Below are 25381 nucleotides of genomic sequence, written 5' to 3' on the forward strand. Positions count from 1 at the left end.
TACTTTGCATAGTACCCAAAGGTAATCAAAGAGTCCCCTCAGGCCCCCTGCTGAAATGATGGGGCCCGGGTCCAGTACAGGAGGGATGAATCTACCCCCCCATCAGCAGCTCTGCATACATGCATTCCAACAACTGCTGCAGGTCAATTCTCAAAGTCAATGGCTTTATAGTTACAACATTGGAACACCCCTGTGTAATGTGTGTTGTAACCATTTGTAGTCTCCATTGGGAGGGCATTCAATAGAGTCACAAAGCAGGAGAACAATTGGTAGAAAGGGATAAAGTGGTGCCACCCTATAACAGCAAATGTCTGAACAAGGGCCTTCATGGCAGGATCACCTCAGCCCCGCTGACACACCAGGTTAAGCAAATGAATACTGCACTGCTAGTGGGAGCAGGTTCAATATCAAAATTTAATATTACGCTGGTTGGTGCTAAATGAACCAAATATATTGTCACGTGTTGTAATAAATAGCAGTATGCACATCAACGAGTAATTAAAGATTTAGTTTAATCAATAGGTTCACTAGGTTATTGCAGAATTGAATGAGGTTATATGCAGCTAAATTAGAGTAAAAAAATCACTGATCGCCGCCATTACTAGTAAAAAAAAAATATTAATAAAAATGCCATAAAACTATCCCCTAATTTGTGTGAAGCCTCGTACACACGATCAGTCCATATGGTCTGAAGGACCGTTGTCATAGGTTAACCGATGAAGCTGACTGATGGTCCGTCGTGCCTACACACCATCAGTTAAAAAAACGATTGTGTCAGAACGCGGTGACGTAAAACACAGCGACTTGCTGAAAAAAACGAAGTTCAATGCTTCCAAGCATGCGTCGACTTGATTCTGAGCATGCCTGGATTTTTAACCGATAGTTGTGCCTACTAACGATCGTTTTTTTCCCATCGGTTAGGAATCCATAGGTTAAATTAAAAGCAAGTTGGCTTTTTTTAACCGATGGTTAAATAACCTATGGGGCCCACACACGATCGGTTTGGACCGATGGAAACGGTCCATCAGACCGTTATCCTCTGGTTAAACGATCGTGTGTACGAGGCCTTAGACGATCGCGGGTATCCCCACGGCGATCGTGCTCGCGGGACCCGCGGTCGGGCTCCACAATGCTGCTTTCTTAAAGGGGACGTATATATATATATATATATATATGTCCTTCTTCCCAGGAGTGCCATTCTGTCGACGTATAAATGCGTGCGGCAGTCAGCAAGTTGTTAATTACCACCTTAATTAGCCAAAGAACCTGTGTCATTCATATGTGTTCGGTTTTAAAGGGATGAGGTGCCAACCCTAGTTCTAAGTCACATACTGTACAATGCTCAGTAATTTCAGGAAGTGCACAGATGGAAAAATGTGTTGAGAACCAACATTTAATCATACACTGTAGACATGTCATTCACAAAAACCTCTCCAAACCTTATCAAATCTGTTTGGCACCCCTCTGCTAGAATACAGGATGTAGCTTTATATAATGGTAGAGTTTTATAGAGCCTTCCTGGAGGAAACAGTAGAAGCTACAGGTTTTTTTCACGATAAGATAATAATTTTCCTAGTATAATAAAATAGCAAGGAGAGCAGGGTACGTATCACTTTCTTAGGAGCTAGAGAGTCCACCAGGCCCAGCAATCTGTTGTTGGTTACTGTGGGCTAGTGGGCTTTGGTCATTGCTTTTTAGTTAAATGTAATTTTATTAGGCCACACACAAACAAACAGAAAAGAATGAAAGGATGGGCCAGTACAAAAGGCTTTTCAGTCATTGAGTATCCAGAGCAGATTGTAAAATGAGCATACCAGACCATCAGAAATGTGCAAAACTGTATTTTTGTGCCAGAGGCAATATCGCTTCTACGGGGTTGGAATTTTCCAGTGTGACTGGTCCACCCAGCCTCTAGGGAACAGAAAACAATGCTGCTCAAAAATTAATTCCGCCACTTGTTGATTATCACATTTACGCAGATGCCATGGTCTGCTAATATGATGATGTTTTGCTGGAGGGGGTTTAAGGAGGGGCATCCTGAACAAATAAAGGCACATCACCACTGTCTCCTCTCAACAGAGAACAGTTTTTTTTTATTCCCAGAAGCATCGATTTAGATCTATTCAAAATTCGAAAATGTCTGGTTTTAAAAAAGGTGGAATTGATCTAAATACTTCCAACATAGGTAAGAAATGATATTTTTGTTATATTATATTATATTTAAACTCATATTCACTACTCACTAGATCCCTTACACCTGTCAACTAGGGTACGCGATGTACTAACAAATGTATAACAAGCAAATATTTGTTGATTTATTAACCTGTTACAGATACTGTCAAGTAAGACTGGCCATACACCTATAGATTATCTGCAGATTTTCTATGGTTAGATGGAAAAAAGTGCAACAGATTTCTCCATGTACACTAAACTGTGTGGATGGAGGAATCTCCCACTTTTTCCATCTGACCATAGAAAATCTGCAGATAATCTATAGGTGTATGGCCAGTCTTATTTTCATGGGTTTAAGTACACTTTTACTTTGTTAGACAAAGGCAAACCAATACACTAATCATGAGGGCTGTATTATGCATATAGGTAAAGAAATTTATAATTATGCTCTGGGCAGTACATACTGACCTTTGTTAAAGGTTTGTTTTTTATTTTCTAAATAGGTTCCTTTAAGCTAGTGCATTGTTGGTTCACTTATCTTTTCCTTCCATTTCTCTTCTAAATGTTTTTTTTCTATGTCTGAATTTCTCACTTCCTGTTCCTCCTCAAAAAGCCCACATCATCCTTGACGTTCTGGCTGGGGGTTAGTCAGCTTGCTCGCCCCCTGCTGCGAACGTTCACAACATCTCCCCGCAGTGATGTAGTTCCAAGGGAGGGGGCGAGCACGCTGACTAACCCCCAGCCAGAACAGCTCAGATAATGGGGGCAAGCTTACTGAGGAGAAACAGGAAGTGAGAAATTCAGACAAAGAAAAAAAACATTTAGAAGGGAAATCGAAGGAAAAGGTAAGTGAACCAACAATGCACTAGCTTAAGAGCCAGTTCACACAGGGGCGACTTGTCAGGCGACTTAGCCGCCTGAGAAGTCGCGCCCTGTTCTGTTCGCTCCGACTTAGAAAAAGGTTCCTGTACTAATTTGGGACGACTTCAGGGCGACTTGCATTGACTTCAATACAGAAGTCATTTTGCAAGTCGCCTCTGAAGTCGTGGGCAGATCGCCTTGCCGAGTCGCTCGGCATGTCGTGCTGTCCCTGTGTGAACCGGCTCTTGAAGGAACCTATTTAGAAAATAAAAAACAAACCTTTACAACCCCTTTAATTTAAGCCCCTTATCTTATAATTTAGCATTATTATGAAGGATACTGGAACATGGGAGAAGCTTGGAAAAATAAATCAAAGCCACATAAAAGGTGCATGTACTGTATTTGTAGAGGATTCACGTGTACAGTGTAGAAGTCTACGTAGTCACTCTTGTAATTGCTCACAGCTTTGTTCTGACTTCATCAAAGCATGCCAGAGCAGATCTGTTGGTTTCCCTTATGCACATGTAAAGGGGGGGTATACACTATGAGGAAATCAGAAGAAAAAATCCATACGAAGCACAATCATTCGATTTTCGTATAGTGTGTATACAACTTTTGGCATCCTATTCCGACTTTGCATACAAAAAGGAACAAACTTCAAAATGTTTCTTGTATGTTAACACAACAAACAATTTTCATTTCATGTGTACCGTTTTTGTCCGATTTACTTATTACAAGAAATATCAGATACAAAATACTTTGCATGATCAGAAACCAAATAAACTACAACAACAACAAAAAGTGCTGTCGTACGAGAATTTTCATACATTATTTCTATCCTTGGTTCAGGATTTTCTACGAGGGCCAATTCACACCATAGATTGCACAGGAACGCGCTGTGCGTTCCTATGCGATTCACATGCGATCCGGGTGCAGTGAAAGTTCAGCCCATTCATTTGAATGAAGAGAAATCATGCCAGAAGGCACAAAAAAATTTCCTTTATAGAAACATAGAAAAGTGACGGCAGAAAAATACTTTTTTTTTCTTTCTTTCGTTGACACCCACACTGACACTGACACCCACTGCAGATCTTAAGTGTTGTGCCTTTTGAACACAGTGCAGGAAATATGTATGGAACGGGTTTCCCGCATTGCATTCTGGTGTAAATTGGCCCTGAAGGAAGATCTTGGCAGCTTGCCATCAGTTTTTTTTACATCCATTACCAATGCAAAAATGGATAAAAAAAAACTGTTTGTCAGTTTACATCCGTTTTTCGTCCGATCAGTTTTTTTAACGGAAGAAAAATAGAGCTTTGATCAGTTTAAAAAAAATGGATGATCATCCATTTACATCTGTTTTCCATAGAGATGCATTGATGTGCATTTTTCATCCGTCAACAGATGGCTGAAAAACGGACAAACGGTCCACATGTGTGAAAGGGGCCTTAACAAAGAAAATGAGCCACTACACCTAATGATTGGTTTAATACCTCTTTAAATAATAGGTCTTCGATGCCATGAGTGATTTATGACTAAGACCCCTTTCACACATGCGGTCCATTCGTCCGTTTTTCATCTGCCCGTTGACGGAAAAACGAACATCAATGCATCTCTATGGAAAACCGAATGTAAGTGAATGATCATCTATTTACATCCGCTTCAGTCAACATGCATTTTTTTAACCACTTCCCATCCGCGCTATAGCCGAATGACATTCACGCACTCGCGCGCCACCCCAGCAGAGTGCGCCCGGCGTGCGCTGTGATCACTGGAGTCACTGAGACTCGGGTGACCACAGATCCGAGTAAGGGGCCGGTCCTCCTTTCCACATGATCAGCTGTCAGCCAATGACAGCTGATCACGTGATGTAAACAAAGCACGGTAATCATTTTTTTTTCTCCTCACGCCGACAGCGTGAGGAGAAAAAAAAGCCGATCACTGGCTTAAGTGCAAGGGACATCGGCCCTAAAGAGGAAGGAGGCACATCTGTCTCGTGTGCCAATGTAAACCCCCTGCTAGTGCTACCTACTAGAGCCACCTGCCAGTGTCCACAGTGCCCACCAGTGCCACCTATCAATGCCCACAAGTGCCACCTATCAATGCCCACCTCCATTGGTGCCAATCAGTGCCTCATCAGTGCCACCTAGCAGTGCTGCCTATCAGTGTCCATTATTGCCACCTATCAGTGCCCATTATTGCCACCTATCAGTGCCCATCACTGCCACCCATCTGTGCCCATTACTGCCACCCATCACTGCCAGCTATTAGTGCCACCTATCAATGCCACCTGTAAGTGCCATTTATTAGTGCCCACCAGTGCCGCCTATCAGTGCCCACCAGTGCCGCCTTATCAGTGCCCATCAGTGCAGCCCATCAGTGTCTATCAGTGCAGCCTCATCAGCGTACTTCAATGAAGGAGAAAATTTACCTGTTTGCAAACTTTTATAATAACATTTTAAAAAATATAATCTTTTTTTTAAATTCAGTCTTTTAATTTTTTTTAACAAAAAATAAAAACCGCAGAGGTGATCAAATACCACCAAAAGAAAGCTTGATTTGTGGGAAGAAATATGATAAAATGTAATTTGGGTACAGTGTTGTATGACCGCGCAATTGTCATTTAAAGTGCATTAGCGCTGTAAGCTGAAAATTGGTCTGGGCAGGAGGGGGGTCTAAGTGTCCAGTAAGCAAGTGATTAAACTGATCAAAGCCCTTTTTTTCTTCTGTTAAAAAAACAGATCAGGTGAAAGACGGATGAAAAATTATAAATGGTCCCTTTTCCATCCGTTTTTGCATTGGTAGTGGATGTAAATAAAATGATTAGAAACTGATAGAAAACCAATAAAAACGTAATCCGTTTTGACTGAACCAATTAAACGAATGGCTCGCATGTGTGAAAGGGGCCTAATTTTCAAGTTCTTCCAGGTCATATGATTCCTCACATTCAATTGTGGAAAGCAGAATGCACATCTAGAGGGACCTCCAATGTCGTTTTATTCTCAGTGTTGATCTGCCGACATGCTGCTGTTGAAACAATGCAGAGCAGACTGCAGACAGGCTGAATGCAAACAAAGAAATGTTTACAGTCATCTGGCTTTCAGTAAAATAAATTCAGAGGATCTAACAGCATGTGAAATTAATGTTCAAATAATATTCTTTATAGCTGCAACTAATGATTATTTTCATAATCGATTAGTTGGCCGATTATTGTTTTGATTATTCGATTAATCGGATAATAGCCTTAAAAAAAAATGCATTTTTAATTTTTTTTTGACCAATTTGTTGTTGGGCAGATTACAAAACACAAATTTGCCGCAAAAACACATTACATGCTTTTCTGCAGCTTCTCCATTGAAGTATATTGAACCAAAAAAAAACAAAATAGCAAAGTTTTGCGTTAAAAAGTCCTTGCCCTTTCCAAATACGCAGCAGCTGAAAAAAAAATCACGGATGTGAACGTGTCCCATAGAAAAACATGTAAATGAACTGTAGTGTGTTTCTGCAAAAAGCACCAAAAAACAGAGGTGTGAACCCAGGCCTGAGATGTTTAGTAACATAATGGGGTTAAAAAAAGAAAAATAAGTACAAAAAGAGCAAATAATCGCTACTGTAAGGGGTTCATTTTTTTTACTGTGGGACAGTGAAAGTAATATTTACAGTAGCGATTTGCTTTTTTGTACTATAAAAGGCTAATTTTAGTTTTTTTTAACCCCATTATGTTACTGGCCGATTAATCGATTATAAAAATTGTAATCAATTAGTTTCATAATCGATTAATTGATTAGTTGTTTCAGCCCTAATATTCTTTAAATATTAACAAAGGAAAAAGAAGTTGCGCTGATGATTAATTAATCTAAACAAGGATTGATAAATGTGAAAATTAAACCAGTGGACCCAAATTAATGGGAAGCTGTATGAAATAGTCTCAATATGTCTGCACCAAATAAAGTTCATATGAAGGTGAACAAATATTAAAAGGCAGATGAAACAGCCACCACCACGATATGATAAAAATTGGAGGCTTACCCCAAGGCAAGCAATAAATGCTTGCGGCTGCAAACCCCAGCCAGGGCCTTTAAACGATCCTCACGAAGGGGAAGGGGGGGGGAGAAGGATGTTGAACCCCCAACCGAGTCCACGATTCGTTGTAACGTGTTACAAAGAGAAACACTCAATGGTGAAGTATATCATGGAACAAACACATAAATAGTGACTTGAGAACCACCATCACCGACACCCTATAAATCGGAGGCTTACCAGAGTTTTAAGAAATAGTCAGCATGTGGCTAAAACCCTAGCCTGGGCCTTTAGGGTCCTGGGATATAGTGACAATCACTGGAAATCCTCCGTGTTCAACAGGTGTATAAAAAGAATAATAGAGCCCACATGGTGAAGTACATTTAGGCTAGAAATTTTAATGGATAAAAAATACACTTACAGAATCATAAGCAATTAAAAGCAGAGAGATAAGCCGGCCGGCTCGGAACAAACGCCCGTCCACTCTGAACACCACGTCCTGCGTCAGCACGCTACCTTCCCGACGCGCGTTTCGTCATAAAATGACGCCATCTGGGGCACGGGCGACGTGCTGACACATCGCATATATATACACCAGCTAAACCAAGCCTCGATCTGGATCTACGGGCTAATTGACCGCTCATGGTGGCCACGCTGGGACAATTTTAAAAGAGAAAATCCAAATGAAGATTAAAATAATAGAGGCCCTCTTGTGGTCAGATTGTAAAAAACAACCAGGGCCAGAATGGACATAAAATGTGTTAATACTATAGCGACATAGCAAATTCTTTAAATATTTTTAATTCTTTAAATATTATCACAGCAGATAATGAAGCAATCAGCACATCCAAAGTATTTCATTCTAAAAATCTTCTTTATTGATTTGCAACAATAAAATCAACAGTAATGCCGCGTACACACGATCATTTTTCGTGTTCTAAAAAAAACTAAGTTTTCAGGCTCTAGAAAAAACGTTGTGCTTTTCAACTTCATCATTAAAACGGCCTTGCCTACACACGATCATAAAAAAAAAAATGCTCTAGCAAAGCGCGGTGACGTACAACACGTACGACGGCACTATAAAGGGGAATTTCCATTCGGATGGCGTCACCCTTGGGGCTGCCTTAGCTGATTTTGTGTTAGTAAAAGACGATTTGCGTTTTTCAGTCTGTTACAGCGTGATGAATGTGCTTACTCCATTACGAACGGTAGTTTTACCAGAACGAGCGCTATCGTCTCATAACTTGCTTCTGAGCATGCGCAGATTTTTTTACGTCGTTAAAGCCCACACATGATCATTTTTTACAACCCAAAAAACGACAACGTTTAAAACGTCGTTAAAAAATAGAGCATGTTCGAATTTTTTTTGGCCGTTTTTCAGAACCCGAAAAAATGCTCTGAAGCCCACACACGATCATTTTACAACCCGAAAAATTATCGTGTGTGCGCGGCATAACACATTTCATCCTGCCTGGTTTTCATCGGTCAGGGCCTGGGGTAACAGTTTTTGAAGCACAAGCAAAAAGAACAGGTTTCCAACATTAGGTCTTATTCATGTAAGAAGTAGCGTAGCTCATTATGCTGCAGGCATGTACTTGTACTTCAGGAGCGCACACCTTATTCCATGCCTCTTTTGGCAACTCTGCGGAACCTCAAACATGAGTAAAATGTGCATACACACGCCTGTCCATTTCACTTTACTGCAAGAGCATTGTAGTACAAAACAGTAAAGCTCCCATTTCATAACAATGTTTCAGACCACATCTAGCCCTTTATTAACCACTTGCTTACTGGGCACATAAACCCCCTTCGTTCCCAGGCGAAATCTCAGCGTCCGGCACTGCGTCGCTTTAACTGACAATTGCGCGGTCGTGCGACGTGGCTCCCAAACAAAATTGGCGTCCTTTTTTCCCCACAAATAGAGCTTTCTTTTGGTGGTATTTGATCACCTCTGCGGTTTTTATTTTTTGCGCTATAAACAAAAAAAGAGCAACAATTTAAAAAAAATATATATTTTTTTTACTTGTTGCTATAATAAATATCCCAATTTTTTTTTTAAAAAACTATTTTTTTTCTCAGTTAAGGCCGATACGTATTTTTCGACGTATTTTTGTAAAAAAAAAAAAAAAAAATCGCAGTAAGCGACTGGTTTGCGCAAAAGTTATAGCGCCTACAAAATGGGGAACAGAATTATGATTTTTTTTATTATTTTTTTTTTTACTAGTAATGGCGGCGATCTGCGATTTTTATTGGGACTGGGATATTGCGGCGGACGTATCGGACACTTTTGACACAAATTTGGCGCCATTCACATTTATACGGCGATCAGTGCTATAAAAATGCACGAATTACTGTATAAATGTGACTGGCAGTGAAGGGGTTAACACTAGGGGGTGAGGAAGGGGTTAAATGTGTAGCCTGGGTGTGTTATAACTGTGTGGGGGGAGGGGGGTGACTGGGGGAGGGGACCGATGCTGTGTCTCTATGTACAAGAGACACAGATCGGTCTCCTCTCCTCTGACAGCACGTGGAGCTCTGTGTTTACACACAGAGCTCCACGTCCCTGCTGTCACCTGCCGTGTCACCGACGATCGCATGTACCCGGCGGACATCGCGGCCGCCAGGTACACGCATCGGGTCTTCGGCGATGCGTCGGGACAGTTTTTACCCGCCGCGCGCCACCCAGTGGCGCGCGCGGGTAATGCACATAAAGGCCGTTTTTAAACGGCCACTTGGCACTTGAGAGCCGCGCTGCGGACGTATTTCGTCTATAGCGCGGATCTCAAGTGGTTAAGCTAGGAGCAAACTGCCCACTAAAACGCAACCACCAGACACTCCCCGACCAAAGATCCATCGCAGTTTTCCTGTCGGGAAAACCGGCCGTGTGTAGGGGAAAGACTGCCCAAGCAGGTTCTCGGCTTTCCCCTCTGGATTTCCGACGGGAATTTTTCTCTACGGAAATCCTTCCCATCGGAATTCATGCACGTGTGTACGGGGCATTAGACCCCAAACACAGGATTAGATTTTCTGCAGATTTTTGTCTTCAGATTTACCAAAAATATGTAGTACAAGGCCTGCCTGATTGCACAAAAATTGAAACTCTTAGGCCCCGTACAGACGACCGAACATGTCTGCTGAAACTGGTCCGTCTGTACACCCGAGCGGACAGGATTCCAGCGTACATTTGCCCGCAGCGTACATTCCAGCGTACATTTGTTTAGAAACATGCCCGCTGGAATCCTGCCTGTCGGACATGTTCGGTCGTCTGTACAGACTTACCGTACATGTCCGAGCGGCCGCCTTCCCTCGCATGCGTCGAATGACTTTGACGCATGCGTGGAAGCATTGAACTGCCAGGGCCGCGCACGTCCCCGCGTCATCGGCGCGGCCTCGTCGCCGCGTATCGTGTACGCGCGGATTTCTGTATGATGGTGTGTACAGCCATCATACAGAAATCTCCGGGCGGGCATGTACGCTGAAAACGGTCCCGCGGACCGTTTTCGTCGTACATGTTTGCCCGTCTGTACGGGGCCTTAGGGGTAGATTCACGTAGAATGGCGCAACTTTGTGCGGGCGTAACGTATCCTATTTACGTTACGCCTCCGCAACTTTTACAGGCAAGTGCCGTATTCTCAAAAAAAAGTTGTGGCGGCGTAGCGTAAATAGGTCGGCGTAAGCCCGCCTAATTCAAATTGTGAAGAGGTGGGCGTGTGTTATGTAAATCAGGCTTGACCCGACATGATTGACGTTTTTCCCGAACACCGCATGCGCCGTCCGTAGAATTTCCCAGTGTGCATTGCTCCAAAGTACGCCGCAAAGACGTCATTAGTTTCGACGTGAACGTAAATGACGTCCAGCCCCATTCACGGACGACTTACGCAAACGATGTAACTTTTTCAAATTTCGACGCGGGAACGACGGCCATACTTAACATTGGTACGCCGCACTTACGCCACCATATAGCAGGGGTAACTATACGCCGGGAAAAGCCTAACGTAAACGGCGTAACTGTACTGCGTCGGCCGGGCATACGTTCGTGAATTTGCGTATCTAGCTGATTTACATATTTTGACATGTAAATCAGCGTACACGCCCCTAGCGGCCAGCGTAAATATGCAGTTACGATCCGACGGCGTAAGAGACTTACCTGTCGGATCTAATAGATATCTATGCGTAACTGATTCTAAGAATCAGGCGCATAGATACGACCGGCCGGACTCAGAGATACGACGGCGTATCTGGAAACACGCCATCGTATCTCCACTGAGAATCTGGCCCTTAAGGTTTTAAATCATATTATATGTTTTTGGTAAATCTGAAGACAAAAATCTGCAGAAAATCTAATATTGTGTATGGGGCTTTAGGCTTGGTGGTCAGTGGGAGGAAAGAATTGTGCCCCATCATTGATGTCAGTGGCAGGAATAGTGCCCCATCATTGATATTAGTGAGAGGAATAGTGCCCCGTAGTTATTATCAGTGGGAAGAACAGTACCCCATCATTGGTGTCAGTGGAAGAAATAGTGCCCCATCATTGGTGTCAGTGGAAGAAATAGTGCCCCATCATTGGTGTCAGTTAAAAAGATAATGCCCCATCGCTGGTGTCAGTGGAAGTAATGGTGCCCCATCATTGGTGTCAGAGAAAAAAATAATGCCCCATCGCTGGTGTCAGTGGAAGGAATAGTGCCCCATCATTGGTATCAGTAAAAAGGATAATGCCCCATCGCTGGTGTCAGTGGAAGGAATAGTGCCCCATCGTTGGTGTCAGAAAAAAAGATAATGCCCCATCGCTGGTGTCAGTGGAAGGAATAGTGCCCCATCATTGGTGTCAGTGGAAAGAACAGTGCGCTGTATCACTTGGAGACCACTGACATGAACAAAAGAGATGGGATTGGAAAATAATCAACAGAAAATGATCATTAGCCCTGTTTTGTATTGCCCTGCTTTAGTAATAAAGTGAGAGAGCTTGTAATACAAAGACTGGCATGCGGATGTTTTTGTGTACTTGTCAGAATCATTGTGGTTTGTTTCCATTCAGCTCGGTCCTTCACATCATAGGTAATAAAAACACATCTACAATGAACATTAACAAAAAACAAAGCAAATGGGTTGTGTGGGAATGTACAGTAGCTTAATGACATAAAACCAATGGCATTTTTAGCTCTATGCTGAAAAATAAACGTGAAACAGATGATAAAAGCAGCACAGCCTTTGCAAACAATAATGGATACAATGTCTTTTTTTGTGTATATCATTTAAAGGGGAGTTCCAGCCATTAGTATGTTTATTAAAAGTCAGCAGCAACAAAAAGTGTAGCTGCTGGCTTTTAATAAACAGGCACTTACCTGCTCCAGCGCTCCAGTGACGCGCCGGCCGGGGCTCCGCAATTCCCCCCCCCCCCTCCCCGGCCGGCGTCTTCATTTTCAGTGTGGGCACCCGTTCGTGACAGCTTTCGGCTTCACGGCCCGGGCACCCACTGCGCATGTGCGAGCGGCACTGCGCATGCGCGAGCGGCGAGTGTAATTGGCCAGGAGATCGCCTAGGACCTGTGACGTGTCCTAGGCGATCGCCTACAGCAGCCACTTCCTGAAGGCGATTAAGGATTAAGCTTAGTCGCCTACAGGAAGGAGGAAGTGGGACAGGAAGTCCCACTCGTGCTGAAACCCCCACTCCCCCCCAAAAAAAATTACATGCCAAATGTGGCATGTAAGGGGGAGAGGAGTGGGTTAAGAGGAAGTTCCAAATTTGGGTGGAACTCCTCTTTAATGCAGTTAATACAAATTACAAGTATAAATACACGAACATCACTTATCAGACTTTTGTAATCTGTATAGCAGTACTTAGACAGGGAGAAGGTGGGAAAACATGTGAACATTAATGGTATCCCAGTCTTAGTCCGTAGGGTTCAATATTGAGTTGGCCCTCCCTTTGCAGCTATAACAACTTCAACTCTTCTGGGAAGGCTGTCCACAAGGTTTAGGAGTGTGTCTATGGAAATGCTTGACCACTCTTCCAGAAGCACGTTTGTGAGGTCAGGCATTGATGTTGGATGAGAAGGTCTGGCTCACTCTATTTCATCCCAAAGGTGTTCTATCGAGTTGGGATCAGGACTCTGTGCAGGCCAGTCAAGTTTCTCCACCCCAAACTCGCTCATCCATGTCTTTATGCACCTTGCCTTGTGCACTGGTGCGCAGTCATGTTAATCAGAAAGTGGCCATCCCCAAACTGTTCCCACAAAGTTGGGAGAAGGAAATTGTGCAAAATGTCTTGGTATGCTGATGCCTTAAGAGTTCCCTTCACTGGAACTAAAGGTCCAACCTCTGAAAAACAACCCCACACCATAATCCCTTCTCCACCAAATGATTTGGACCAGTGCACATAGCAAGGTCCATAAAGACATGGATGAGTGAGTTTGGGGTGAAGGAACTTCACTGGCATAAATGGAATGAATTAGATGGAGACTGTAAGCCAGACCTTCTCATCCACATCAGTGCCTGACCTCACAAATGCGCTTCTGGAAGAATGGAAGGCGTCCCAATACTTTTCGTAATATAGTGTATGACCTGCATCCCGGGACGATCACTCACATGTAATCGCTAGTTGAGAGATTACATGCAAGTGGGCACGATTAGATGCTTTCAATGGGGCTTCCTACTCAATCGCAGAAACCCTTGCTGGGGTTCTCACAGATAATTACAGCCAGGGTATATTCCCAAGTGTGAATGCACCCTAAATCATTTCAACTGCCTGGCTGAGCTGTCTGCCAGGGGCATGTAAATCAGGACTTGGTGGAAAGAAATACATATCCTTTGATAAAAAAACTACTACCATATATGCATTTAGTTTGCGTATTTAGCTGTTTACAATATAATAAACAACACAAAATCTGCGCTTAAATCCACCTTAGATTGAAGAAACAATGTGAAATCCTTCAGCTACTAACACAATGTCCTGACACAAGACATACAAAATATAAATAGAAAAATGCAGCATGTACAATATGTATGTGATGCCCTAAACAGCTCCTATGTGATATATCAACATAATTGAAACATATATGAAATACATATATGTGACTTCACGTGTGACGAAACGCGTAGAGAGGAGCCTGGTCGTACATCACGACGGCAGCCATCTTGGATATTGGTGCATAGGAAATTTCTCACTGTATACAGTACTGTGGATTGCAATTTATGTAGTAAGTGTAACTTTCGGCAAATACAGTTTTTACATTTGTGGTTTTACACGATGGGGAGTCTGTCTATTCCCCTAAATGCCCTACATGTGAAACCAAGGTCTGGGAGTCGGTGATAACCTGGGTGTCAGGATTCACCAACTGGGAGACCAGATACACGTATACACACAGAAACTGGGACCAGACCATGTATGTATATCTTCAAAGTGAGATGATTTATTTACAGTGAGCAATAACCACACACCAACAACAATAAATAACCACACACCAACAACAATAAATAACCACACACCAACAATAAATAACCACACACCAACAACAATAAATAACCAACAACAATAAATAACCACACCAACAACAATAAATAACCACACACCAACCACAATAAATAACCACACACCAACAACAATAAATAACCATACATCAACAACAATAAATAACCACACATCAACAACAATAAATAACCACAAACCAACAGCAATAAACATAAGAATGTGTGAAAATCAAAACTGAACAGCCAAAATGCAGAAACCTAACAACTAACTAAATATACAAATATATACACAGGGCAGTGGCGGCTGGTGCTTAAATCTTTTGGGGGGGGGGGGGGTGCAAACAAACTGACAAAAAAAAACAATAACAAATGCCACCACTGTGCCCATTAAACACAGCCAATGTGCCCATCAAACGCCGCCAGTTTGTCCCCTCAAATGTAGACAGTTTGTGCCCCCAATTACAGCCAGTTTGTGCCCCCGAATGTAGCCAGTTTGTCACCCTAATTTCCGCCAGTTTGTGCCCCAATTTCCACAAGTTTGTGCTCATTGAGGCAAGGAGCCATAGCATGTGGAATTTAAGTACACTCCCAAGAGGTGTGGCCAGGTGGAGCTGAATATTGGAACCTGCTGATTGCTGGGAGACACCTGCTGGTGGACACTGGAACTGCAGCAATTGGCCCAGAGCACCACAGTGCCACCAGCAGGCGAACATTGGGAGATCTGGTGACACTTGCTGTATGGTGCTGGGAAACTAGAGGAGCTCAGAGCCAAGGAGGATTTGTGTAAAGAAAGATGTTTTTTATTTTTTTTGCTTGGATGCTTGTATCACAGCCTAGCGTAAACTGACAGTAGTGACAATATGAATAGGAACTTGTCAACGGTACACTCTGCTGCCTCTGTTTAGGGTGTGCCTTCAGGAATCGGGCTTTGCTATGTCTTGTGCCGTTCTCTCTGCAGGTGTGGCCGCACCCAGATCTAGGTGATGGCATTGGCTCTTCATCCTTCTACCCATGTCATACATGCTGGAACTCACACTGGCTCTCACCACACCTAGATGTACTACTAAAACGTTCATGATCTCACCTGTGCAAGCTTCACAGACAGCACCTGCACCGGTAAAAACTAGCAAGACAGTTAATACTGACATATTTGCTGAACTGTATGTCTTTTTTATAACACTGGTAAATTAAAAAAGAAAAAACAGAATATAGATTTAAAAAAAAAAAAATCTTTTTTCTGTAGCAAGGTCCCAGTGCCCCAAAGGCCTAATGGTGACCTCAAGGTTTAGGGAGAGCTGACATGCTTCCTTGTAGAGTGGGTTATCAGGCATGGTGGGTATGAGGCAAGAAGAAATGATGGGTGCCAGTCACTTTTGGATGCGAACAAGAGATTTATTGTCTCATAAAGTGATTGTAAACCCTATGAGGAAAAAAAAACCCGCAAGACAAAGTCATAATGAGCTAGTATGCATAGCTAATTATGAATTACTAACCTGAGATCAAAGCCCCTAAAGCCGTCCTTGTACACCGCTCCGGCTGCCGACATCGCTCCCGGAGTTACTTCCGGGTATCGCGGTAAACCTTATTATAGGCTTACCTGTAGCAAAAAGTGTGTTGTAAGGGTTTACAACCACTTTAATAGAACTGTGGGAGAGAGGGTTAGGGCCAGGACACCCTTGAGTAGATGTAATGGTAATTGTCAGACTCCAAAACTTCTATAGGTAGACAGCTATAGAGTGGAAAGCCTCAAGCCGGATAACACTTCTGTATAGGTAGGACTGCTTGCTCCTATGGCAACTAATCTTTTAACAGTTACTAACAGAAGTACATAACTCTTGGTAACAGAACAGTCCTTTACTTATCTCACAGTATCTCACTGTAGATCTTCATTTATTGAGCTCCCAGTCTCTTACTAGACTTCCAGATCCCAATAGTCACTGAGCTCTTCCACAACTATCCCACTGTATACTCCTCAAGCATTACCCCCAGTATCCTGCTGGGTCCCTGGTTTGGCACTTGCTGATGCTTTCCCACTTCTTTACCTACCCTGGCTGGTGAGAAGCCTGCTAAGGTACTTTCTTCAGCTTACTCACAGTAGTCTCCGGTAACAAGGTAGATGCTCCTTTAGTGGTGACAGCTTCCCCCCTACCTCCTACCATAACTGTCCCTGTCCAGCTGAACCTTCACAACTCCGTTGGACTACAATCCTGCAGTCTCAACCCTATGCTGCTTCTCCTGCTTCTAGATAGGCCTCAGGCAGACTAACAGCCAGATGTCCCGAGAATAGGCCTCAGGCTTCCGGCCTGGCAGCCCGGGGGAACATAACACAAGTCCACCCAAGCAGCCGTCCAGGTGGCACAGAACCCCGATAACCTGACTCCACCCAAATGATAGGCTCTCCCAGCAGGCCAAGGGACTTAAAGAAACACTTGCCTATTGGCTGAGACACCCCATTCATTTATAATCTTTCCTTGCTATGCCCTTGTCTTAACGAATGTCACCAGCTACAATGCCACATAGTGACAGAAGAGAGAAGTGCAGCAATTCCAAAATTAGGGCGATATCAGTAGATCTCCTAACAATTAGCCAGGACAATAACTACCTGGCAAACTAAATTAATTAGCAACCCTGCCTAAATACCAGGGTGCTACATTTCTATAACAATTGCCAGCTCCTAAACATCAACAAATTCTAGAATAATGCAAAAACAAATTTAAACTGAAGTTTCAGTGCACACATACATCATTCTACAGTCTTGACTTCAGTCCATGTGTGCATGGAGATTGCAGTGATCTGAAAGGATTGGTGGTCAGCAGAGTAAACCTGTCATAAAAGTCATTTTGGGACTCCCATCAGGGAGCTCCTGATAAAATTGGTTTAATTGATTCACTGAAGGTCAGCACAGCATCCAGGAAACTTGCATTTTCAAAGCAGGGGGTAGCAGGGCATTGTGTATGTTTGTATTACAACAGGTTTCCTTTTTCTTTTATAACTTGAGAACCAAACCCCAGTATAACAATGAATGCACCTAACAGAAGCTCTCTTTTTTATAGATAGCTATTACAGTCCTTATTTCGATTATGAAAAATGCCATAAAAACATGTTGTACATGTTAAATGCAGCTATAGCTTGATGCACACAGCTGTATTTAACAGAAAAAAATTGTAATTGTGTTCATTTTTACTTAAAATTGTATGTTTAAAGAAAAGTGAAATTATATTTGCATAAATGGTCCTTATATTCTTGTAGTGAAACAAGGAACAGATGCCGCAAAGGAAACTGCCCACCAGTGTGCAGAAGAGGGCCAAAAAATTGCTCAAGAAGGTAAGTTATTTCTAATATAACAACTTAAAATGATCTGAAAGTGGATTTCTGCATAAGCATATCAAAGTGGATGTAAACTCTCCATACACCCAGTGAAGTGAACAGCCTCAGATAATACACTGAGATGAAACAAATCTCCCTACATAGGTTTTACACTCATATCTTCACATTTATTTACTGTTTAGAAAGTTCAGATCGTGTTGGGACATTTTCTCTTCCTGTTTAACTGTGTGATGTCTGGGCAAACAGCCAAGACAGCTAAAATTGCTTATTGGAGGAAAGGCACACACCCCCTCTCATCATAGGCAGAGACTCTCAGAGGTGTTTTGTAACAGGGCCAGCTGCCTGCTAATCTATTTATAGCAAACTTCCAGGACAGAAATTTTTTAGGCTGCTTTTATCCGAAATGTCTGAGAATTTGTCAGAGTTATCTGGCTGCTAACAGAGGAACCGGTCAGGAGAGAGCTATGGGACTTAGCTCTTTGAAGAGAGATAACAAAACACTGCAGATATATGTGCCCAGCTCAAATTTCATGAATTGGGTTTACATCCACTTTAAACCTGTGTGTGTGTGTTTAAATTATTCCTAGAAACAATTTGTCTGTACCTACCCAAATATCTTGTACCCCCTCACTATCACCACCAAAAAAATAGCTAATAGCTCCTTTTACACGTACCCGTCATGGTCTCTACATTTTAAAGGGCAATTTTTGCCTTGTTTTATACCACAATTTAAGTCTTTAACATAAGTCTTTACCATATTACTTCTAGTAAATTGTAAATAGTAAATTGTTTTATACAACAATTTAAGTCTTTGCCATAGTACTTCTATACCAAAATGTTGTTTTATAATTCTATAGTTTCTAGTGTGTTGACACTTGACTAACATTCTGAAAACACTTCCTCCCGGTTTGTTAAAAAAAAAGAGAGAGTATGAAGTTAAGCTGCTCATGCACTAGTAGTTTTTTTTTTATTAAAAATTCTCATCATTCCATACAATGACCTGATGGATGTAATTTGAATGTTTGCTTTTAAGATTTGTTTTTAGAATTAAGTGGATTTTCCAGAAAGAAAACCATGTCCACTGTTAGAAAAGTGATCATTAAAAATAAATCCACAAAATGTATGGTTTGAATTCCCCATGACATAGTATATTCAGAGGTGTCTACTTGATTCCATAATCTTTTGCACATTTTTATTGCCCAATGTCCCTTGATATGGGTATGGGGGGGGGGGGGATTCAGTGTATGATAGTAGTCAGCATTTACCACTAGGTGGTACCTTTGGCCAAACTGAAACACCAGCATTAGTCTGCCAGCTGTGGGTAGAATTTAAAAAGAATTGATGGTATCTGGTACAAATCAGTGATGATTTTGTAATACCCATCTCCTGATATTTACTGCAGATAGATGCCTTATGGGTAAAAAACAAAACAAAAAAACATAAGCTCTGGATTTGGACACTAGTCAGAGCAGGCAATATTTTTCCAATCTTCTATTTCCCAAATTTGGTGAGCCTGTGCGAATTATAGCCTCAGTTTCCTGTTTTTAGCCAACAGAAGTGGCACCCGGTGTGGTCTTCTGCTGTTGTAGCCCATCTGCTTCAAGGTTCGATGTGTTGTGCATTCAAAGATGGTATTCTGCATACCTTGGTTGTAACATGTGGTTATTTTAGTTACTGTTGCCTTTCTATCATCTCAAACCCGTCTGCCCATTCTCCTCTGACCTCAACAATGATTTTTTTTGTCTACATAACTGCTGCTCACTGGATATTTTCTCTTTTTTGGACCATTCTCTGTAAACCCTAGAGATAATCCCAGTAGATCAGCAGTTTTTGAAATACACAGACCAGCCCATCTGGCACCAACAACCATGCCACATTCAAAGTCCCTTAAATCACCTTTCTTCCCCATTACAGTGCTTGGTTTGAACTTTAGAAAGCGTCTTCACCACATCTAGATGCCTAAATACATGGAGTTGTTGCCATGTAATTGGCTGATTAGCAATTTTTGTTATCAAGCAATTAAACAGGTGTACCTAATAAAGTGGTTGGTGAGTGTACTTTAAGGTACCTCGTCCTTAGTTTGTATGAACAAGCTAGGAAGCCACTTCTCGCAAATTAAAAGGCCCACGTGCACAAAGATTGCTGTTGTGTTTGTTCTGCCTTTGGTCACATATACATTGCACATGTCTGCCATTAGACAGATCAGGCAGAGCTTCCTGCTTACTGTCAGTAATACTGTCAAAAATAATGAGATCTTTGAAAGCCTTAGGGTGCTGGATGGAGGCCTAGAAAAGATTAACTAGGCCTAAAGTGTAATTCCACTGTTACAGCCAAATTGGAATAACACCTACTTTATATTTGTTACATGTTCCCATTCACATACTATAACATAACTTTTAAAAATTTATATTTAGATGCTCTATTTTGGACCCTCCAGCAAGGAAAACTCCCGGATAGTTCTCTTTGTTTATTAAGGGGGATGGCCAGCTGTGTTTGTCATAATTAACCCTGCCTGTACTGTGCAGGCAGATTGTCATTAACAATTGTAACTAGATTTGATTACTAACAACAGGCTAAAGGTTTAGCACTAGGCTTATTGCATAGTATGTTAATAAAGACAGACTTGGGACAGACTCTGGCCCAGATTCAAGAAGCTATTGCGCCCGTGCAACCATAGGTTGCGCGGCGCAATAGCTGTTTTGCTCCCGCGTAGCGAATGCCCCTGATTCAGGAACATCGCTACGCGGACTGCAGCCTAGGATATGACAGACATAAGCCTCCTTATGCCTTCATATCTCAGGCTGCATTCTTGCGTTGGCCGCTAGGGGGCGCGGCCATTGTGATCGGCGTATAGTATGCAAATTGCATACTACCACCGATTCACAAAAGTTGCGCGGGCCATGCGCACGCAAGGTACGGAGTTTCCGTACCGCGACTTTAGCGCAAGGTTGCTCCTGCTATAGCAGGGGCAGCCAATGCTAAAGTATAGCCGCCCTTCCCGCTCGTGAAATTTAAATTTCACGTCGTTTACGTAAGTGATTCGTGAATGGCGCTGGACGCCATTCACGTTCACTTAGAAGCAAATGACGTCCTTGCGACGTCATTTGCCGCAATGCACGTCGGGAAAGTTTCCCGACGGAGCATGCGCTGTTCGCTCGGCGCGGGAGCGCGCCTAATTTAAATGATTCCCGCCCCCGGCGGGATCATTTACATTAGGCGCCCTTACGCCGGGCTATTTAGCATATCGCTACTGCTCCGTGAATCGCGGGCATATCAAAATATTTGCGTGGGCGCAGAGCAAAAATCGTTGCCCTTTGCCCACGCAAATATTGCGCGGATCTAGCTGAATCTGGCCCTCTGACATTATTAAAAAAAAAAAAGACCTGCTGAGAAGGCTATGTTCCATGGACTGTAACAATACAATAGTGAAAACAAGACATTTCATCTTTTATATAGTAGCCAACAAAAGAATGGGGTAATGGGAAGGAGAAGAATAGGTTTGGGGGAAGGGAGGCAGTATCAAGGACTTAACAGGATAAGCTTGAGGAGAGGGGAGCCGACAACCTGTGTAGAGGAGAGTGAGGGAAAATAGGCATTGGAGACAAATAGAAAGAGAGAAAGGGGACTACTGAAAAAAAGGAAGGTGGCAGCTGTGAGAGTGTGCAGAATCTAAGCACTCAAAGAGGTTCCCAACAGCCCTTTCTGAGTTTATACATTGTTCAAATATTCTTGAGAGAGAGAGCGTGTTGGATTCGGATCCAATACTACCAAATTCTTGTGAATTACTCTGTTTTGCCCCTAAGGGTGGAAGTAAGGTTTAAGGAAGTAACATAATATCATTTACCATGGTAAAACATTGACCCAAAATTGGCATATTATCTTCCAGCTTTTGCTGCACATGGTAGATAAATATGTATTTTTTTTTGTCAGCTACAAAGAAATTTTTCCTGGGTATGTAGACGGGAATGTGTTGGTAAACTAGTGTATGATATTGGTCAGAATTCACCCCCAGGATGTATCTTTGGTCAAGTTGAAACGCCAGCATTGGCCTCCAAGCTGTGGGTTGATATTGAAAAGAATGGATGGAATCCTGTACAAATCAGTGATGATTTTGTAATCTTAATCTCCTGATATTTACTGCATATAGATGCCTTATGGGTAGAAAAAGTAGTGCCTTATTTTTTTAGTCATTTGTAAGAGTAATGTGCAGGTCTTTTTCCCACTATCAAAGGAATGAGGCCGCGTACACACGGTCGGTCCAAACCGATGAAAACGGACTGAAGGACCTTTTCATCGGTCCAAACCGATCGTGTGTGGGCCCCATCGGTCAGTTATCCTTCGGTCAAAAATTTTAGAACTTGCTTTAAAATTGAACCGATGGACGCCTAACCGATAGGTCTAAACGGATGGTTAGTATGCATGCTCAGAATCAATTTGACGCATGCTTGGAAGCATTGAACTTCATTTTTCTTTGCATGTTGTTGTGATTTACGTCACCGCGTTGGACTCGATCGTTTTTTTAACTGATGGTGTGTAGGCACATCAGACCATCAGTCCGCTTCATCGGTTAACCAATGAGAACGGTCCTTCGGACCATTCTCATCGGATGGACCGACCGTGTGTATGCGGCCTGAGAGTTCCAGCAAGAAGTTAGAGTGCAACAGAAGGTAGTAAAATGTAGAGAGTGACTTTTGTATGGAACCTCACACCTTGCACAGCTCCTCAAATATAAAGACAGTTCTAAGAAACTGGTAAAGTTTTGAGTGGGAGTGGAGCAAATGGGTTAACTGGGGTTGCCTCCAAAAAGTTAGAGAGGTCAGGGATGGTGAGGAGTTTATCTAAGGTTATCCAAGTACTGGTGGTAATGAATTTGTCTGCCCACATGTATCCTCTACATGTATCCTGTCTTTGATAGGAGGGTTCAACAATAAAACCTGATGTGGTTTCCAAATATTTTTCACTTCAAATGTTCAATTTTAATTCATTAATTTATTGGTTTTGTTTCGTTCCGCAACTCTGTTTGATTATATATTGGTAGTCACCCAGCCTCTGTTAACCCTGTTTTTTCTTTCCCTCTCTAGCTATAGACAAAGGATGTCAGGCTGCGAAAGATGCTGGTGATAAGGCAACAGCAAAAGTGAAATGTGGCTTCAAGAAGTGAATCTATGTACAGAGCTGGCATTTTGTTGTTTAAATGATTTATCAAATTAAACCATTTTAAATATATTTCCTTTGATTAAATGTACAAAATCCCAAATCAAGTATCATGATGACTTGCAAATAAAGCCTTAAGTCTATTATTTTTCTTGTGCGATTCTTTAAACCTGACCTTTAGCTTATACGTGATAGGTTGTAAGTCATACTTTAGCACTGTTTAAAAGCAGCATGGATGTAACTGGTGGGAGTAGCGTTATCAAGCAAATGTTTTACTTTAGGTCCGGTTCACACAGGGGCGACACGACTTTGGGGGCGATTTGCCAAGGCTATCTCAAGACGAGGCGACTTGCAAAATGACTTCTTTATTAAAGTCAATGCAAGTCGCCCCAAGTCACCTGCAAAGTCGTACAAGAACCTTTTTCTAAGTCGGAGCAACTTGAGTCGCTCTTATTAGAACGGTTCCTTTGAACAGAGCAGAGCGCGACTTGTCAGGCGGCTGAGTCGCCTGGCGAGTCGCCCCTGTGTGAACCGGCTCTTCCAACAAAAGGTTGACAGGCAGCTCAAAATGTTATACAAACATACATACAGTACATATAGTAAAATAAACTGAATCATTGTTTTCCTTTTTCTTTAACATCAGCAAAACTATATAAAATTGCATTAATTAATGAGATATGTAAAGTACATTCCAAAATACATACATGACATGCTGTAACAACATAGAAAACATCTAATGCCGCGTACACACGAACGTTATTCATGTCATGGAAAAAAACTACGTGATTCCTCTCAAGCCTGCCTTGCATACACACGGTCGTAATAAAAAATGCTCGAGCAAAGTGCGGTGACGTACAACACGTACAACGGCACTATAAAGGGGAAGTTCCATGCGAATGGCGCCACCCTTTGGGCTGCTTATGCTAATTTCCCTGGCCCATATTCTCTCTAAAAATCCGCGGGCTGCGCTTAAGGCACTTACACTCCGCTGTCCCAACTTACAGGAGCAAGTGTTGTATTCCCCAAACACTTGCTCCGTAAGTTGGGACGGCGGAGTGTAAATGCCCCGGCGTAGCCTGGCAGATCTCCAAGGGGGCGGCTTGTATTCAAATTAAGCGCGCCCCCGATTCTAATGAACTGCGCATGCGCCGGGCTTCAAAAAGCCCAGTGCGCATGCTCCAGTTCTCGGCGGAAAACATCAATGACGCTGACGTGTGCGTCATTGACGTAAAGTCGTATTCAAGAACGACTTACGTAAACGACGTACCTGACGAAAAAACACGACGCGGACCCGACGCCATCTGTAACATGGCCTACGTGGGACTTGCGGAAACTTACCCCTCATATAGCAGGGGTAAGTTTCCGCTTACGCAAACGACGTTAGCGACGGTTACGCGACGCGAACTCGTTCGGGAATCGGCGTAGAAGGCTCATTTGCATAAGCAAATGAGTCCTTCACGTAAATGCCATCTAGCGGCGGCCGGCGTCATTACATTTAAGATCCGCCAGTGTAAGTGACTTACACTCTTAAGTGTATCTATGCGAAAATGATTCTAAGAATCAGTCGCATAGATACACTGGCCAAAAAAGGGAGTTACGATGGAGTATCCTGAGATACTCCATCGTAACTTCACTGAGAATATGGGCCCCTGTCTCATAACTTGCTTCTGAGCATGCGCGGTTTTTCCCCCTCGTAAAAGCGTATACACAACCGTTTTTCACGACGTGAAAAACGGCAAGGAAAAATAGAGCAGGTTCTAAATTTTTAACGGACATTTTTCTCGTCGAGAAAAATGCTCTGGAGCCTACACACAACCGTTCTTCACAACCAATTTAAAAAATGCAATTTTTCTCGCAATGAAAAACGGTTGTGTGTACGCGGCATAAGGCACAATTTTTCCGATGTTATCACTAAAAATGATAGTCTCATCTGTACAAAATACTCAATATGTAAACTTTTAAACATAGTATGCACAAATCAAAAAAATCCCTTTATAATCTAGTCTACTGCAACATGAATCTGAAGATTGCTCTACTTGAGCAAATAGTTCATAGACCTGTAATTGCTGTGATAGGCCTGGAAATGGTAAAATACTGAAACTGTGAGCTGAGATAATAGAAAACGAAGTTTGGAGTCCTAAGCTCTGCTATCCTGGAACTGATGACCTTTCTACACATGACTGCAATATATTTTACCCTTGTGCCAGCTGTGTCCCAGGGACAAGTAGGTCTATGAACTACTAGAGGCTGAGGTTCAGCAACCACCGATTCTTCCCTGTTGCTGTAAAGCTAAGCATCCCAACATGTATGAAAAACGTTTCTTTTGTCTAGGTCAGTATTGAACGATTGGGTCGGAGTGTCTGTAGGGTGGTGGTCATTAAAAG

The 25381-nt window shown here is 42.5% G+C and overlaps 1 long non-coding RNA gene across 1 annotated transcript; it reads left to right on the forward strand.

The window, feature by feature from the left end:
• The first annotated feature begins 2012 nt into the window (after nucleotides 1-2012).
• LOC120909011 lies at nucleotides 2013-23140 on the forward strand. Its single transcript, XR_005741211.1, has 3 exons — nucleotides 2013-2185; nucleotides 17766-17840; nucleotides 22925-23140. It is a non-coding gene; the product is annotated as an uncharacterized LOC120909011 (long non-coding RNA).
• Nucleotides 23141-25381: the final 2241 nt, after the last annotated feature.

This window comes from Rana temporaria, chromosome 8 (genome assembly GCF_905171775.1).
Source record: "Rana temporaria chromosome 8, aRanTem1.1, whole genome shotgun sequence".
Lineage (NCBI taxonomy): Eukaryota > Metazoa > Chordata > Amphibia > Anura > Ranidae > Rana > Rana temporaria.